At 36.8% G+C, this 16,153-nt stretch overlaps 1 protein-coding gene across 2 annotated transcripts in view; it reads right to left on the reverse strand.

Annotated features, from left to right (window-relative positions):
- LOC144978859 (organic cation transporter protein-like) overlaps window positions 1-14,488 on the reverse strand; it is a 49,206-nt gene extending 34,718 nt beyond the window's left edge. The window contains exons 1-2 of one of the 2 annotated variants that reach the window (XM_078925435.1): window positions 14,420-14,488; window positions 584-717 (exon numbers count right to left, since the gene is read on the reverse strand). The gene's annotated coding sequence lies outside the window, so the exon portion shown is untranslated. Of the gene's footprint in view, window positions 1-583; window positions 718-12,923; window positions 13,059-14,419 lie in introns of those variants that run through there. The other variant, XM_078925436.1, reaches the window with a different exon arrangement.
- Window positions 14,489-16,153: the final 1,665 nt, after the last annotated feature.

The following is a 16,153-nucleotide window of genomic DNA, read 5'->3' on the forward strand; positions in this document are numbered from 1 at the left end:
AACAGGGATTAATGAACCGTTAATAGATTACTGGCTTCCAGAACGCTTGCAGCGCACTTTATATCCATAATTGATTGTCTACGTCAGTTAGAGCTATTGGAAAGGACTTTGTCGTGTTAAAACATCTTATCAAAATAGTAGCAAGAAATTGACATTATCATTTTAACTCACTCAACCCTAACAGCGTAGCAGATGTGTTTGACTTATCAGATATGCAGCTATGTGGTCTTGTGGTATGGCACTCGTTTTCGGATCGGAAGGTCCTGGGTTCGAGCCTCGCTTGGCACATAGTTGAGTCCTTAGAAAAGGTCCTTTACTCACATTCTTTTACCGTTCTCAGGTGTACAATGAGTACCTGGCCGTTAACAGTGTTGTCTTTGTACGAAAAATTGTAATATCGCCTAACAGGCGTCATGTTTCGTCCTCCATGTTAAATGTTGCTGTTGGCCAGTGACCCCTTGTAAAGCGATTTGAGCATATTTAGTGGATATTGCGCTATATAAAAGCTCATTTAAAAAAAAAATACGCATATTTGGTTTTCCTTAATTTCTACATGCTTACAGTAATATTTACATTATCACACCTGTCAAAACATTCAAAGAAAACTTCCGAATGCGCTGGACAACTGCTGGTCTTTATCAATTCCCATGTGCAGTCCAGATTCAGGTCTGTCTTCTTTTCCCACCCATCAGTGAGTGGATAGCCGGGCTTGTTAATCTGGCGGAAAGTATTGTACGATAAATTAGGATTCTTTCCAAATGGTAGCTAGCAATTGCTAATGTAAGTTTAATATTACATATACCAGGATAAATTATCGCTTCGTGGGTCTAAGGGTACTGATAGTCTAAATAAAAAAATAAACTCTTGAGCTTTTGTATAGCGCAACATCCACTAAACGTGCTCAAATCACTTTACAAGTTTCCCTGGCAAACAGCAACAGTTAACATGTAAGACGTGACATGACCACTGTAAGACGATAATACAATTTTTTACCGAGACAACGCTGTTAACGGACAGGTACTTATTTTACACCTGAGTACTGTGAGAGAATGTTAGTTAAGAGCCCTTTCCAAAGACTCAACAATGCGCCGAGCGAGGCTTGAACCCTGGACTTCCGATCCGAAAAAGAGTGTGTCATATCACAAGACCACATAGCCTCACACTACCAATGAGCTTTTGATATAATGTTTATTCCTGGTGACCTTTTACAGAAAGTCCCCCCTTTCTTATCAATCCCTTGTAGTAATAATATAATACCCTAATGTGTTAGATAACCTTGATAAACGGGGTCAAGGGGCATATCTATTGACCGCAATATATCTTCGTTCCTCTTCACATTCAAAAACTCTAAAGATACCTAAAAATTGACCTAAAGCCTTCGTTTATTTACTTATTTATCTATTTCCCTTGATTTATTATTTATTTTACCTATTTTGAATCGGTAATTTTTAATTCTATATTAATGTATGTTTGACCTTGGCAGTTGCCACTTAAGGTTAATCGTTATAATACAAAGAATTTATTGTTACGTGGCTATTATTCATTTTATCATCAATTAAAATTATTCCTTTTTTAATCCAATCAATTGTCGTATTTGGAAAAACACATATTTAAAAATTTGAAAAAAAATGAAATCTCGTCCTTCAAATATCAATCGATTTAAATGACCTTCAACTTGGCAAAAACTCAAGATATGAGACTTTCTTCTTCTTGGAGTTCGTGTTGATGTCTTTTCACAAAACAATGAAAAACTGACTCATGATGACACAAGCACAACAGGTCTACAAACTGTAATCCTTTATGATCTCGATATGATCAAATGATGAATTATAATTGATGCTCACGCTACAAAAGTCTGACGTCGAATTAATTACACAAGCTACACCCCTGAAGTTGCATCCACAGGTGCGTACACCGACAAAACGACTTATACGTTGGACTGATAAGTTCTACCGTACATTTCCATTGAGTCAAATTTACCTTTAACTTTCACAATTCCATCAACACCAAATTTGTAAGAAGTCTCGGGTTTAAGCATTTATGTATGTTTTAGATTTTACTTTGATTGATGGAGACATGAATTGAACTCTTCCTGACAACTTTTCATGTTTGGGGTTTGGGATGTTTGTGTTTTGTAATTTGTTGCGAATATAAAATTACAACGTTAAGATGATTGTGATGTGGGGCAAGATTGCCATTGGACTATCAGTCGGAGGAGTCGAGTTTGAGTCCCATTATTAACATCCAGCGTGTTACTTGTGAATAATGTTACACCACTTTGAGGCGCTCCCCCGTGTGGTGTCCGGGGTCCCTCAACTGAGAGGGTGCAAGAATAGCCCAACGCCAAGCCAGCTTGTCGTAAAAGGCAACAAATGGTGTGTGACTCCCCCTTTTTTGAGTCACCTGGTCCTCCAGGTTGGGGGTTGTCGAAGGGTGAGCACCCTAAAACTGAAACCTTTTTTTAGCCTGTGCGACCGAAAAGTTTCTGCAATGACAGAATTTATGAAGGACAACATTCAAAGCCGAAATTACTCTGCTGACCCGATGACGTCTTCGCCAAACAAGCAGCTTCGAATTGCGTCGTAGAACGTTCGCACCGCGTATGAAGCAGGAAAAAGCTCTCAAGTTGTGACTGAGATGAGAAGACACAGGCTGCATATACTTGGAGTAAGCGAAACCCACTGGATACAATCCGGACAGAAACACTTCAAGTCTGGGGAGAAGATTTTATATTCAAGGAGAGGGGACGGGATTCATACACAGGGAGTAGAAATAGTTCTAAGCAAGTTTGCCCAGAAGTCACTGAGATGATGGGAACAACACGGAGAAAGGATCATCATGGCGTCCTTTACAACATGGAGTAAGAAGATCAACATGAACATTGTGCAGATCTATGACCCAGCAAATGACTCAACAGATGAGGACAAAGATTCACTTTATAGTCTGCTACAAGTCGTTGACAAGTTGCCAAGGAAAGACATCAACATATTGATGGGGGATGCCAATGCTAAAGTGGGACAGGATAAGGTAGGTTATGAAGGTATCATGTGACGTCATGGCATGGGACAAACAAACGATAATGGTGAGAGATTTGCAAATGTATGTGCATTCAACAGTTTGGTGATTGGGGAATTAGTGTTTCCCCTTAAGAGCATGCACAAAGCTACTTGGGTCAGACCAGATGGTGTGACAGAGAATCAGATTGATCATTGTTGTATCTCTCGAAGATTCAGACGTTCATTGGAAGATGTGACAGTACGGAGAGGGGCAGATGTTGGATCAGACCACCACCTGCTATTGGCAAAGCTTAAGCTCCGACTCAGAAAACATGGGACCAGGTCACACACAAGAAGAAAGTTGCAGGTGAATGCACTAGATGGGGAAAAGAATGACGAGTTCAAACTTCAATTAATTAATCGATTCCAACCTCTAGCTAATCTCGAGGAGGACATAGATGCAGAGTCGCATTTGGCAAAGATCAAGGAGATTTGCAAAACTTGCCACGAAGTATTAAGTGTAAAGAAATCGGAACACAAAGAATGGATAAGTCCAATCACTTTAGACCTTATTCAAAAGAGGAGAACAAGGAAGGAACAAGTGAATGCAAGTCGAACAAGGGATAGAACAGTAAAGTTGGTGCAATAAAATAAACAACATCACGTGACCGGATATTTGACATCAAACGTGACCCAGATTTTTTTATAAATGACCCGAACTATGCTGCAATTGACCTTTAGTAATGTCATGCGCATCCAACCAACTTTTTGTTTACATGTTGCTAAGGCAGCAAACTGAAGTTGGCGCGAATAAATTCAAGCTGTTTACTCCGAGTCTGAGATAGCTAGGGAGGCCACGATCATATTTTTTTATCGCCAAAATACCCCTTCTTTTATTTTATAGGAAAACCATAATCATGGTTCCCCCTCCTCCCGTAAACAAAACCATATCTATGTCCAGGGAAACGAAGATGGTTGCTTGTCTTTGGTTAAGGCGGACCATACTTTTTTTTTTACAGCGTATCAAATGATCAAAGTCAAAGCATACGGTCAATGTAATGAAGAGAGTAAATTCGAATCTATCTCCTATCTCTTCGCTCAGATGACCCTATTGACAGAAGACAACTACTACTTCTACACTATAACTATAACTGCACTACCACTACTGTATTATAACCACTGATACCACAAAACTATAGACTTTTTATCTAGAACTAATGGACCGTATGGCTTAGCGGTACGGTTTTCGTCTTGTCACAAAAGTCGAGCAATGCCAATGCTAAGTGTGATCAGTAATAGGATGGGTGACTAATCGTGAAAAATTATACACACATTACCCCACTCGATTGAATGAGTATCTGGCTACAGAAATGGCGGTTAGTGTAGTGACAGTTTAAGTACACAAGGGTCGCCTAACAGGCTGAATGACAAAGAAATATGGTTCCACAGGGCTTGTTGAAGTGGGGGGATAAATATGAAACATTTTGAAGCGCATTGCTCACGGCTATCTGTAGAAATATTCATATTTATGTACTTGGTCCAACGGATACTATTACTATTTCTACTACAAGACCTCTACTACTACTACTACTACTACTACTAATAATAATAACAATATAATAATAATAACAATAACAATTATTATTGTTGTTGTCAGTATCACCGTTTATTAATGATTTAAAAAAGTGTTAAAGATACTTGCAAAATGTTGGTGTTGTGTGTGTTGTAGTAATCCAGCGACGCAACTCTGTACTGTCTACAACTACAAGAGACGCATAAGACCGTGGCACTAAACATCCCTGGCATGCATTTAGTCAAACAACATGAAAGCAACATTCACGGTAGCGTTAACTACGTCAAAGTCAAAGACAAAACAATAGTGACATACAACCAGGACATGACAGTAAGTGAGGTGGAAATTCTCAGAATTGAAAGCAGACACTTCAATGTGATATTACTGTCAACAAACCTCCACCAACGCCATTCAAGTGGCCAGTTACATCCACCATTAGTGAGAAACCAATGATTGTGATAGGTGACTTTAACTGCCACAGCACCAAATGGGGATACAATGAGATCAACAAAGATGGAGATACTGTTGAGGAATGGGCTGACCAATATAATCTGACACTCTTCTATGACGCATGAAGCATCCTTTCCAAGCGCTTGCTGGAGAACAGGCTACAACCCAGACCTTGCATTTGTGTCTTCCAGATATGTCAAAAACTGTCGGCAACCCCATTCCAAAATCAGTATACAGACCTATCGCCATTGAGGTACGATCAGTCATCTCTACGAGAACAAACAAATTATATGAACTGTGTTCGTGGACCTGGCAGCTGCCTATGACACAGTAAATCATAGGAAACTGCTCCTAAAGGTTGCAAGGGTAACTCGTAACACAAAAATAGTTGCAATAATAAAATTCCTTATGTCAAACCGTCACTTTTTTGTGGAAATGGATGGGAAGAAAAGCAGATCACAAAAGAACGGACTCCCTCAAGGATCGGTACTTGCACATATCCTTTTCAACGTTTATACCAACGACCAACCTCATTTTGAGAACATCAGGGGGTTTCTATATGATCTGTGTCTTGTGTCTCAGGCCTCTGATTTCAAGACCATTGAGGAGAGACTAACGGATGTCCTGGAGCCACTCTCTGAGGCCACATTTAAAGAACTCACTTGCCAACCCAGGAAAAACTCAAGTGTGTGCTTTCCATTTAAAGAACCGCCAAGCCTAAAGAAAACAGAAACTGAACATCTGGAATGGGAACATATTGGATAAAAACACATTTCCCATGTACTTCGGTGTTACCGTAGACCGCACAATGTCCTTTTCTCAGAACACAAAGAAAACAAAAGCAAAGGTGGCCACAAGAAACAACTTCCTAAGAAAAGAGGCAAAAACTTACACGCCATGGGGAGCAGATCCGAAAACAGTCAGGACAACCATAGTAGCCCTCTGCTATTCATCAGCCGAATAGGTCTCACCAGTCTGAGTAAGATCCTGCCATGTCAAAATAACACCTGCCGGATCATTAGAGTAACTTGAAACCGACTGCAGTTCCAGTCCTCCATCGGCTGGCTGGCATTGCACCTCCCTACATTCAAAGAGCCACTGATTCCAAAGCCCAGAAATATGAATAGAAAATGGACCCAAGGCACCCAAGGCACAGCCCAATGACAAGTAGACTGAAGTCGAGAAAGAGCTTCACGATGGAAGAAAGCATCAACCCTGACCATGCAGCTGTATACAGGCGTTCCACGTTGAGAGAGTGGAACAATCATGCAAATGAAGCTGTTGGAGATCTGAGAGAAGAACTGTCCTACGGAACTGAGCTCCCCAGGAATGAATTGGTAACACTGAACAGAGCACAGGCAAAACTTGTGAGAACAACTGGAAGCATGAAAAAGTGGGGGCTGGCTGAGAGTAGCTTGTGTACATGTGGGTGACCAGAGCAGACATCCTTAGAGAATGCCAGGATGCGCTCAGCTGCACTGACCATGACCCAAGAGTCTGCTCCCCAGATGCTGTGGAGTGGGTTCGGTGTTGGTGCGAAACTGTGACGATGGTGACTTGCAAAATGAATAAGTCTTACACCTGCCAATATATAAGTAAGATGACAGGATGCTGATCTTTTTAACATCAAAGTACTTTTGTAACCCGGCAGTGCTAACTTTTATGTGTAACCCAGAATGAAAAGTTATTACAAAAGACGATTGCAAGATATTTAGATAAATTGCTAGTTTATCATTGTGGTAGACGTGTACATATATGTATTAAAGTTACATATCCAATAACCTGTAGGTTAACAGAGAAGGAAGGGCGCACAAGTTCATTGTAATTTGAAGTTGAGGAGTTGGAACAAAGTTGATTTGCATTGAGTCAGAATTCAATCAAGTCTTAGACTTAGATTGAAAGAAAAAAATCTTTTTTAAAACAAGAAACAAAAAAACAACCCTACAGCGTTCACCAGAATGAATAAAAACAGGACAGTCTTTAAACTGTATCAATGGAAATCACATCTTGCATATACAAGACCTCTAGTGCTATTGTGAGGATTGGTTCTCAGTCTCACCCGTCCTGCTGTATCTGAGTGCCATAACACAACTTGTGAAATCCAAATAAATTAAAAACAGATTATAAATTTATATCATATTTATTGTCATTTCATTCATATTCATGTTATTCACACTGAAATCATTAAAAAATATAGATATGATGTTTCTCCATTAAAGGTATGCTTGTATTCTCATCCTGTGAAAGAGAAAGAAAAAAAATAAGAAAAAAAAATTGATAATTATTACTGAAACTGTGTAGTTCCATTTTTAAAAATCTGTGATGTAAGAGCCTCAGCAAAAGCTTTGGTTAAAAAAGGTTCTGATTCAAGAAATGCACTTCTTAGGCAGAACATGCGATTAACCTGTGTAGACTTTAGTATTATGGTCTTGCATATAAATATCAAGTGCAGAAAGTTTGCCATTAAAATGATTATTTAATAGAATTTAATATAATTTGATTCGAGAAATGGAACACAAAGGAAGAATTTGCGATTAACCTGTCCAGTCATAAGCATCATGTTCTTGTTTATAAAGTGCAGAAACTTTGCAAATAAATAGAATAAATAGAAAAGAATTTTATTCGAGAAATGGAATACAACGGCAGAATTTGCGACTAACCAGTTAAGACAAAAGCGCCATGGTCTTATTTACAATTTACAGAAACTTTGTGAATATTTCGAGAAATGTAGCACAAAAGCATCACTGTCTTGCATATGAAGTGCAGAAAGTTTGTGATTAAGCCACTGCATTATTTAATATGATGTTGCTGATAAATGAAACAATGCAATACAATTTTTAAAAATATGTTCTGCAACATCACATGGTCCCATCTATCAAATTCTAATACCATTACAAATCAGCTACATAGATGGTTTCATCAGTACTCTTATCTTGCTGATAAATTAAATTATAAATATAGAAAAGGATATAATAAACTTTAAAAAATAATTATAAAGTTAAATGGTAGACAAGATAAAGAGGTCATTGCCTATTTCTTTTTAAATTTCTTATTCATAACCAAGGAAGCAGGGTTTTTTGCTATATTCTTCTTGACTTCCCTATGTAAATGTTTCTTTCAAGTGTATAACAAGCTCACAGGGCATTTTTATAAATAAACAGGAGCCAATACCATTAAAATGGAGAGATCACTGCCAAAAATTACATAGGGATAGATATGCATTGGTTTTAACGTGTATTAGACACTGTCATTAGAAAAAAGTTTTTAAAAATCTTTACAAACTACAGTAAGCTGCTTTTAAAATTAAGAAACGCTCGAAAGCAAAATATGGTCCTGTTCTCTTAATCACCGCTCTCTAGTCTCTAGATTAGGTCAATAAAGCTGAGAGGTTTTATGAAGAATATAGAATATAGAAGAAAAACATTAATTCCAATAAAAACAAAACAAAGAAGGGTCCATAATGATATATGAGGAATTCTATAAGATACAGTAACATGAAAGCCATTTTGATAATCTTGAAGGATAAGACTCAATGATGATGATGATGATGATAATAATAATAATTATGATACTTCTTCCTGAATATAAATTGATTAATTCCCATGGTATAGGCAGGCCAATGCTTCCAGAACAATTAAAGGAATGCAGAGACTCATTCTTGTTGTAATGTTATTTAGATCTGAAAAAAAAGATAAGCATGGCATTCTAAACCATTTTCCCATGGTCCCATAAAAAGCAATATCATCTCACACAAAATCATAAAGTAAAATTCATATGGACCAAACAATGAATAAAAGTTATAATTACCTTATTTTATCAATTATTATCATTGGATTTATTTAACTTTATATGTATTAATTAAATGACAATTCGAAATTAAGATACCAATGTTTGAATGAATAACTGGATCTAACTCTACAAGTAAAATGTAAATGTGCAACTTATTCAGATTTCAGCAAGCACTTGTTACAGTCTGTCGCTTCATGTTACAGGAAAAACTCCAGTTCCATGAGCCTTATGACTCTAAAGGACCAATTATTTCAAAGTAAAATGAAATATCATTTATTTTTTAAGAAAGTTATCAAGCACTATTTAAGGTCTGTTGCTTCATGTTACAGAAACAGGAAAAACTCCAGTTCCATGAGCCTTATTACTCTAAAGAACCACTTATTTCAATGTAAGAAGAAATATCATTCACTGTTGAATATATAGACTTGACCTATTTCTTAATGGTTTGCTTATATTCAATAAAAACATTAGAAAACATAATGGACCTGGAACTCAGATACCACAAGGTTGTTAAAACCGTTGGGTCAGGTCTAATTTTATCAGAGGTTTATGATCATGAAGGCAAGATTACATAACCAATGTCGATTAGCTTTTTAAAAAATGGGCTTTTATTTACCTTCCGGTGAACTCATTTGATCAATATTTCCTGTATTTAACTTTCTGATCACATAAGAAAAGTCTAATAAACATTGAATATATTTTAATGCCTCTAGATTTCACTTTAAAGTCAAATAAAATATCTGATCACAAATAAAATTTTTGATAATTCGATCAACAGAGAGAGCTTTTCAAAATTGTTCGCTTATTATTCCTGAGGCAAAATTTAGATAAGACATCATTTCACATATCATGGTGATTCCTATGAATTACCAAATCCTAAAAAGCTTCTTCTTCATAAAAAAACGTATGAAATAAAATTAGGTAATCTAAAGTAATCAGAGAGGTTTAGTTTTCATTTCAATCCAAGGTAAATCCGTAAAGAGTTGTAGGACCAGGCCCCTCTTGATCATTACCCACAAAATTGATTGAACAAACAGGATGATGTGTATAAACCTGTAACAAAACCCCCAACGACCCCCCCCCCCCCCCCCCCCCCCCAGCACAGTTTTTTCATTTTCACTTCTCTTGAGCCAAGGGAAACTCGTTGCTCATTTTAGCTGCACAGATTCGAATTCAATCGCTTTCCTCCCCCCCCCCCCCCCCCCCCCCCCCTTTTTTTTTTTTCTTTTTTTTTTTGAGCGAGTCTATTCTTTTCTCCTTTTTTGTTTGGCCTTGTTCCGTTTCTGAGCATGAATTTCTTAAAATTGTTTGTTTTCTTTTTAATACAAAAATATTGGGGTTTTTTTCCCTCTATCTGTCTGGGAATAACCAATTTTCGTTATTGGCAGACCCTGTCTGGGAATAATCATAGCGATGACGAAAATATCAGACCGCACTCCCTGCATTTTACAATAAAATATGTTTTCTTTCACACAGCTACCGACCAAATAAGGCGAATAGGCTTGGAAGATCCAAAACGTCATACATGTAGTTTGACACCTGCCAAATATCAAAGATGCGATAAGGGTTTGAGTGGGACATTTTCTTTTCCCAGACATTCTCATTTTTTCACCACCCCTTCCTCCCTCTCTGCCATTCCTTCTCCCATCGACTCTCAGCAAAAACAATAACAAAAAGTCTTATGTGGCAAAAACGGCTACCAACTTAAATCCCTCAAACAACACAAGATATTGAAAATCGGTGGCAGAGACCCTTTGCCTTTGTCTTGTTCCTTTTCCAGTTCCAGTCATGAACAGATAATGAGAGAATAAAGACCTAAAGATTGTTTCGAAATCTATTATCAGGTTAGGAAAGAGCGAGAGTCAATAAAATATGACAAGCGATGAAAGCTTCGCACCACGAAAGATGAGGATTAAAAAAATACAACTTTTGTTGAGATTCCACCTGCTGAGGAGGGGGGTGTCTGCTTTTTTTTTTTTTGTTCCTTTCTGTTTTCTTTTTCGGTCAAGTTATGACTGACACACGTTCTAGACTGTAAACGTTACCCATAAAATGTCATAAATTACGAAAAGTGTTTTCTCTCACACAGTATTCGAATCACTCACTGAATGAGCATGAAGCAGACATAAGTGAAGGAAACGTAAACTCTGTAAGTGAGAATCGGCGAGTGAAGCTGTACTGTAATGACTGACACTGACAGTGACAGTCAAATTGCGAAGTGAAATGAAAACAAATAAACAACGCATTCTAAAATTATGCCGGTGAGACATCCAAAGTTAAATACCCGAACGCTATTATGGATTAACATTGAACTAAATCGTTTCCTGCTCTCAAAACCAATCGATACAAATTACAAACTCAAACACTGAAATTGGAATCTTACCTTTGCATGAGTTGGACTGCCATTCTTTGCTGGTGATTAGGAACTTTAGCAGCCGGACAACGTTGCGCACAAAACAGGTCTCCCGTTTTTGTCGTTCAAATTGTAGATGATACACATTCAGTTAAAAACAAACACGTACAATTAAAATTGTTATTTAGTTAAATTCTTTGTATATGGCTAAATTATTCCGAAAACCAGATTTCAAAGAGTTCTTGTTTTTTTTCACACAAGCGCATTGATTTTGGTGAATAATCTTGACCGTGGTCTAAAAATAGACCGACAGTAATTTTTGATAAATTTTACCATTTGTTTAATAAAAAATCAATATTTAGATATTATTTGACGCGTGATCGAGTATTTATGAATATGTGTTTCTTTTGACACCTAACAGACATTTTTTAATGGTTATTTTTTTCTATAATTTACATTGGAAGGTGAGCTGTCAAAGTCAGGAACATGTGTTTTGCCACGTGCTTCTAAAATGGTCACGTGATGTTGTTTATTTTATTGCACCAACTTTACTTTTCTATTCAATACTGGATTCACAAGAGCAGTATCGAGCCACAGATCTGTGAAGAAAGACAAGGAAGCATTCATGGACAAACTTGCATAGAAAGCAGAAGCAGCAGCGACAGGAGGACACATGAGGATCCTTTATCAAACTACCAAGACACTTGCTGGAAAATATGGGAGACCAGAGGTACCAGTCAAAAACAAAGATGGGAAAACTATTTTTGGAAAAGAGGCTCAATCTGAACGATGGAGGGAACATTTGAACTGCCTTCTGAACAAACCACCACCAGGCAACCCGCCGGAAATGTTGCCTCCACAGTCGGAATCAATTGGTCTAAGAATTAACCCTGCAAAGTCAAAGGTCTTCAGGATAGGTACACGTCAAAGGCAGCAGATCAAAGTAAAAGATCAGGAACGTGAAGATATAGACACTTTCTGCTATTTCGGGAGTATAATTGACAAGGATGGATGTACGGAAGCAGAGGTGATTTTTTTTTTATATGGCAGTTATATTCATTTTTCCTTTATTACTTTTTGTAACAGAAAAAACAACATATTATTGTGATTCTTGATTTTCCACTCATTGTGACGTAATGTATCAAGAGTTGTTTTTTGAAACTGAATTTGTTATTGGTTGAAGCAATATTTTGATCCCAAAACGTTTCTTAGTATTTTTGTAAAATGTTGTTATATCGTCTTTATATTCATCATGAGTTTGTAAACAATAATTAACTACATATTATTCCAGCTCTCTCGTTGGAAAACCTGATCATTTCTTACTAAATACGCAATCGTTGAATAATGTTTTTAACGCGTTGCATACAGATTTTATTCAAAGATTGCATAATGTTTTCGCACATTTTATAGGTGTGAAATTAGGTGTAAAAGACAGTTGATTGGTAATTATAAATATTCTTTTGATGCGCATGAATACAAATCCAACGTTTTTAGTTTTGGGTCAAATTGTCATTCAAGCAGAAGGAGAAAGATACAAATTATGGTGAATAGAAGTACTAATACCATACCATTTGGTTACAAAATATCTAATAATCTTACTCGGTGGGGTAGAATAAACGTATTCTTTCATTTCAATGTATTTATAAAACTCTTTATTTTTTTTATCGTGCAATAACATCTACTCGCAAGCTCGTTGTGTTATTGGGCACGATAAAAATAACTCGTTTAATAAATACAAAGAAATGAAAGAATCTAATATTACCTTCAAAATCCCAAATCATCAATTGATTCGTAATCTACTGGACTAGTCAGTGCTGGGAGATCTCCGGTAAATAAAGTCTTTGTAAACAGCCGGCAAGTCGTTATGATATAAATAAGAACGGTCTATGTGTGACTCTTTATCATCGTATAATTCACAGGTTATCAAGATTTCATTAACCCTTTGCAGATGCGGTTGGTGTCTAGCCGAATCAGATACAGTATTATGTGAATTACTGACTCAATATGTAACCCCTCGTCTCAAAACGGTATTATGTCGGGATGGACCAGAAGCTAAAAAGTCAAATTATAGTTAAACTGGTCAAAAATATGAAACGTTGGTATTTAGCACAGTAAAATATGATATTCCTTCTCCTCTATAAAGCATATAAACTCAACTTAAACCTGATATTTCTGGCTACAAATTCCATTTTCAGCATCTTAATCATCCCGACTTAATACCGTTTTGAGACGAGGGGTCACAAATGGTAAAATGATAATATAAAACAGACACAAAATGTGATTTGAAAAACAAATCACTGTCATCTGTAAAGGGTTAACAAAATCCAAGTGGCGCCGCGTGGCCCTTTATTTTAGAAATTAAATACAGTTTTATACGAAATACAAGTTGGAACTAGACGCCACTCGGCTCTTTGTGATTATTTATAGACCGCCAGCTTGTGATTAGTTCTCTCAAGAGTAGCGTACTCTAATTGCCTATAAGTAACAAGGTGAGATTGAATTTAAGCTTCAATTTAATAAACGAAAAGAGATAATGTGGACTTTACTGGTTTCTCTGTTATCAAAATAACAGGATGAATGAAACAATACATATGAATAAGATATGTGATATTATTATTGTCTCAATTGTCTGGAGTGTTTCATTCATCCTGTTTTGTTGATAAAGGGGACACCCGAACGATGTGGGGAGAGAAGGAGAGAGAGGTAGAGAAAGAAAGAGAGAGAGAGAGAGAGAGAAAGAGAGAGAAATATAAAGAGAGAGAGAGAGAGGGAGAAAGAGAGAAAAGGAGAGAGGGAGAGAGAGGGGGAGAGAGAGTGAGAGAAAGAGAGAGAGAGAGAAAGAAAAAGAAAGAGGGAGAGAGTGGGGGAGAGAGGGAGAGAGAGAGAAAGAGAGAGATACAGAGAGAGAGAGAGTGAGAGAGAGAGAGACGGAGAAAATAAGAGAGTGAGAGAGATGAGAGAGATGGGGACAGAGAGAAAAATAAAGAGAGAGGGAGAAAGAGAGAGAGAAGGAGATAGGGAGAGAGAGGGTGAGAGAGAGGGAGAGAGAGGGAGAGAGAGAAAGAGAAAGAAAGAGGGAGAGAGAGAGTGAGAGTGAGAGAGAGAGAGAGAGGGAGAGAGAGAAAGAGAAAGAAAGAGGAGAGGAGGAGAGTGAGAGTGAGAGAGAGAGAGGAGGGGGGGGGGGGGGGGGGGGGGGGGGGGGGGGGGAGAGAGAGAGAGAGAGAGAGGTCGGACATAGGATTCTAGTCTATCACTTACCGATTGCCTTTCGATGCATCCTTGAAAAATGATTTGCTTGTGCTATATACGATTATGTCCACATGCTTGTGTGTTTGTGTGTGTGTGTGTTTGTGTGTGTGTTATTTTTATTTATTTATTGATAAATTGAACATTTATTTATTTATTTCCTTATTTATTTATTTATTTATTTATTTATTTATTTATTTATTTATTTATTTATTTATTTATTTATTTATTTATCTATCTATTTATCTATTCATTTAGTTATTTATTGATTTATCTATTTATTCATTTTTCTATTTATTTTATGAAGAGTTATTTTCCAAAGCTCCCCAACTCCATTTTTCCAGATTTTGGGATATTCATGATTATCTCCCCTCCAATGTCTCATCCAGTCTATATCGTTTTATCATAATATTTAAACTTCAAATTCAAACCAATCTATCAAAATAGTTGTTTGTACCAATTGAATCTTAAATTTAAGTTTACGTTCCAATTTACCTCATGGACGGATATTCTCAAAAAGTAGAAAAGTTGACTTTACTAGTTTTGGAAAGCCAGCCTTCGTTTATGTATTTATTTATTTATTTATCTATTTCCGTTGGTTTATTATTTATTTTACCTGTTTTGAATCGTTAAATTTGAATTCTATATTAATGTATGTTTGATTTGTCGTTGCAGTTGCCGCTTAAGGTTAATCATTATTATACAGTTACATTTATGGTTACGTGGCTGTTAAAAATTTTATCGTCAATTAAAATTCTCTCTTTTAATCCAGACAACAGCCGTAAGTGGAAAAACACATATTTAAAAATTTGGAAAAAAAATCTCGTTCTTTAAATTTCGTCGATTTAAATGACCCTCATCTTGGCAAAGACTCTAAAATATGGAACTTTCTTCTCCTCCTCCTTGTTCTTGTTCTTGTTCTTGTTTTTGTTCTTTTTCTTGTCCTTGTTCTTTTTCTTCTTTTTCTTGTTCTTGTTCTTGTTCTTTCTTTTTTCTTGTCTTCTTCTTCTTTTTTTTCTTCTTTCTTTCTTTTTCTTCTTCTTTTCTTCTCTTCTTCTTTCTTCTTCTTCTTCTCTTCTTTTTTTCTTCTTCTTCTTCTTCTTCTTCTTTCTTTCTTTTCTTCTTCTTCTTCTTCTTCTTCTTCTTCTTCTTCTTCTTCTTAGGGCAGCCAGCGCCATCATGTTGACGATTAATGCTGCTCTGTAGAATACATTAGGTAGACTGAAAAGACGTTTTGGAAACTTTCATGTTGGGCACGTAGACAATTTCTTCTGGGAGGTTGTTCCATTCCTATGCGGTTTTGGGGAATATTGTATGTCAATGGATGTGTTGTACCAGCCCTATGTCGGCAGAAGCTTGGATGTAAAGTTAATTTGTCCGTGGGGACATTTGTAAAAGTTAATGATTCATGTCTGTTGTCTACGGGTAATGAGTGGCTGTAATCCAAGGATCTTCATTTCGGTGTCTGTTATTTATTCCATGTAACATTTGTTTGTAGTCCATCGCATCGCTCTTCATTGTACTTTTTTTTCAGGGTGATTGTTTCACCAAGATATTTATGCAAGTAGTGATTTTGTTTTAAGCCGTTCGTCAGCGAGACATTCTAATTATTGAACAATTGTTGGGGTTGCAAGAGAATTTCCACTGCTCCTACCATGTCGCCAACTTGTCTAGGTCTTGTTACAATTGAATTTGCTTTGGAATGCCTTTTCCTTTCATATTTTGTTACTGTATCGTCAACAAAAG

Source organism: Berghia stephanieae, chromosome 8, assembly GCF_034508935.2.
Source record: "Berghia stephanieae isolate SIO BIC M18660-M18661 chromosome 8, UCSD_Bste_1.3, whole genome shotgun sequence".
NCBI lineage: Eukaryota > Metazoa > Mollusca > Gastropoda > Nudibranchia > Aeolidiidae > Berghia > Berghia stephanieae.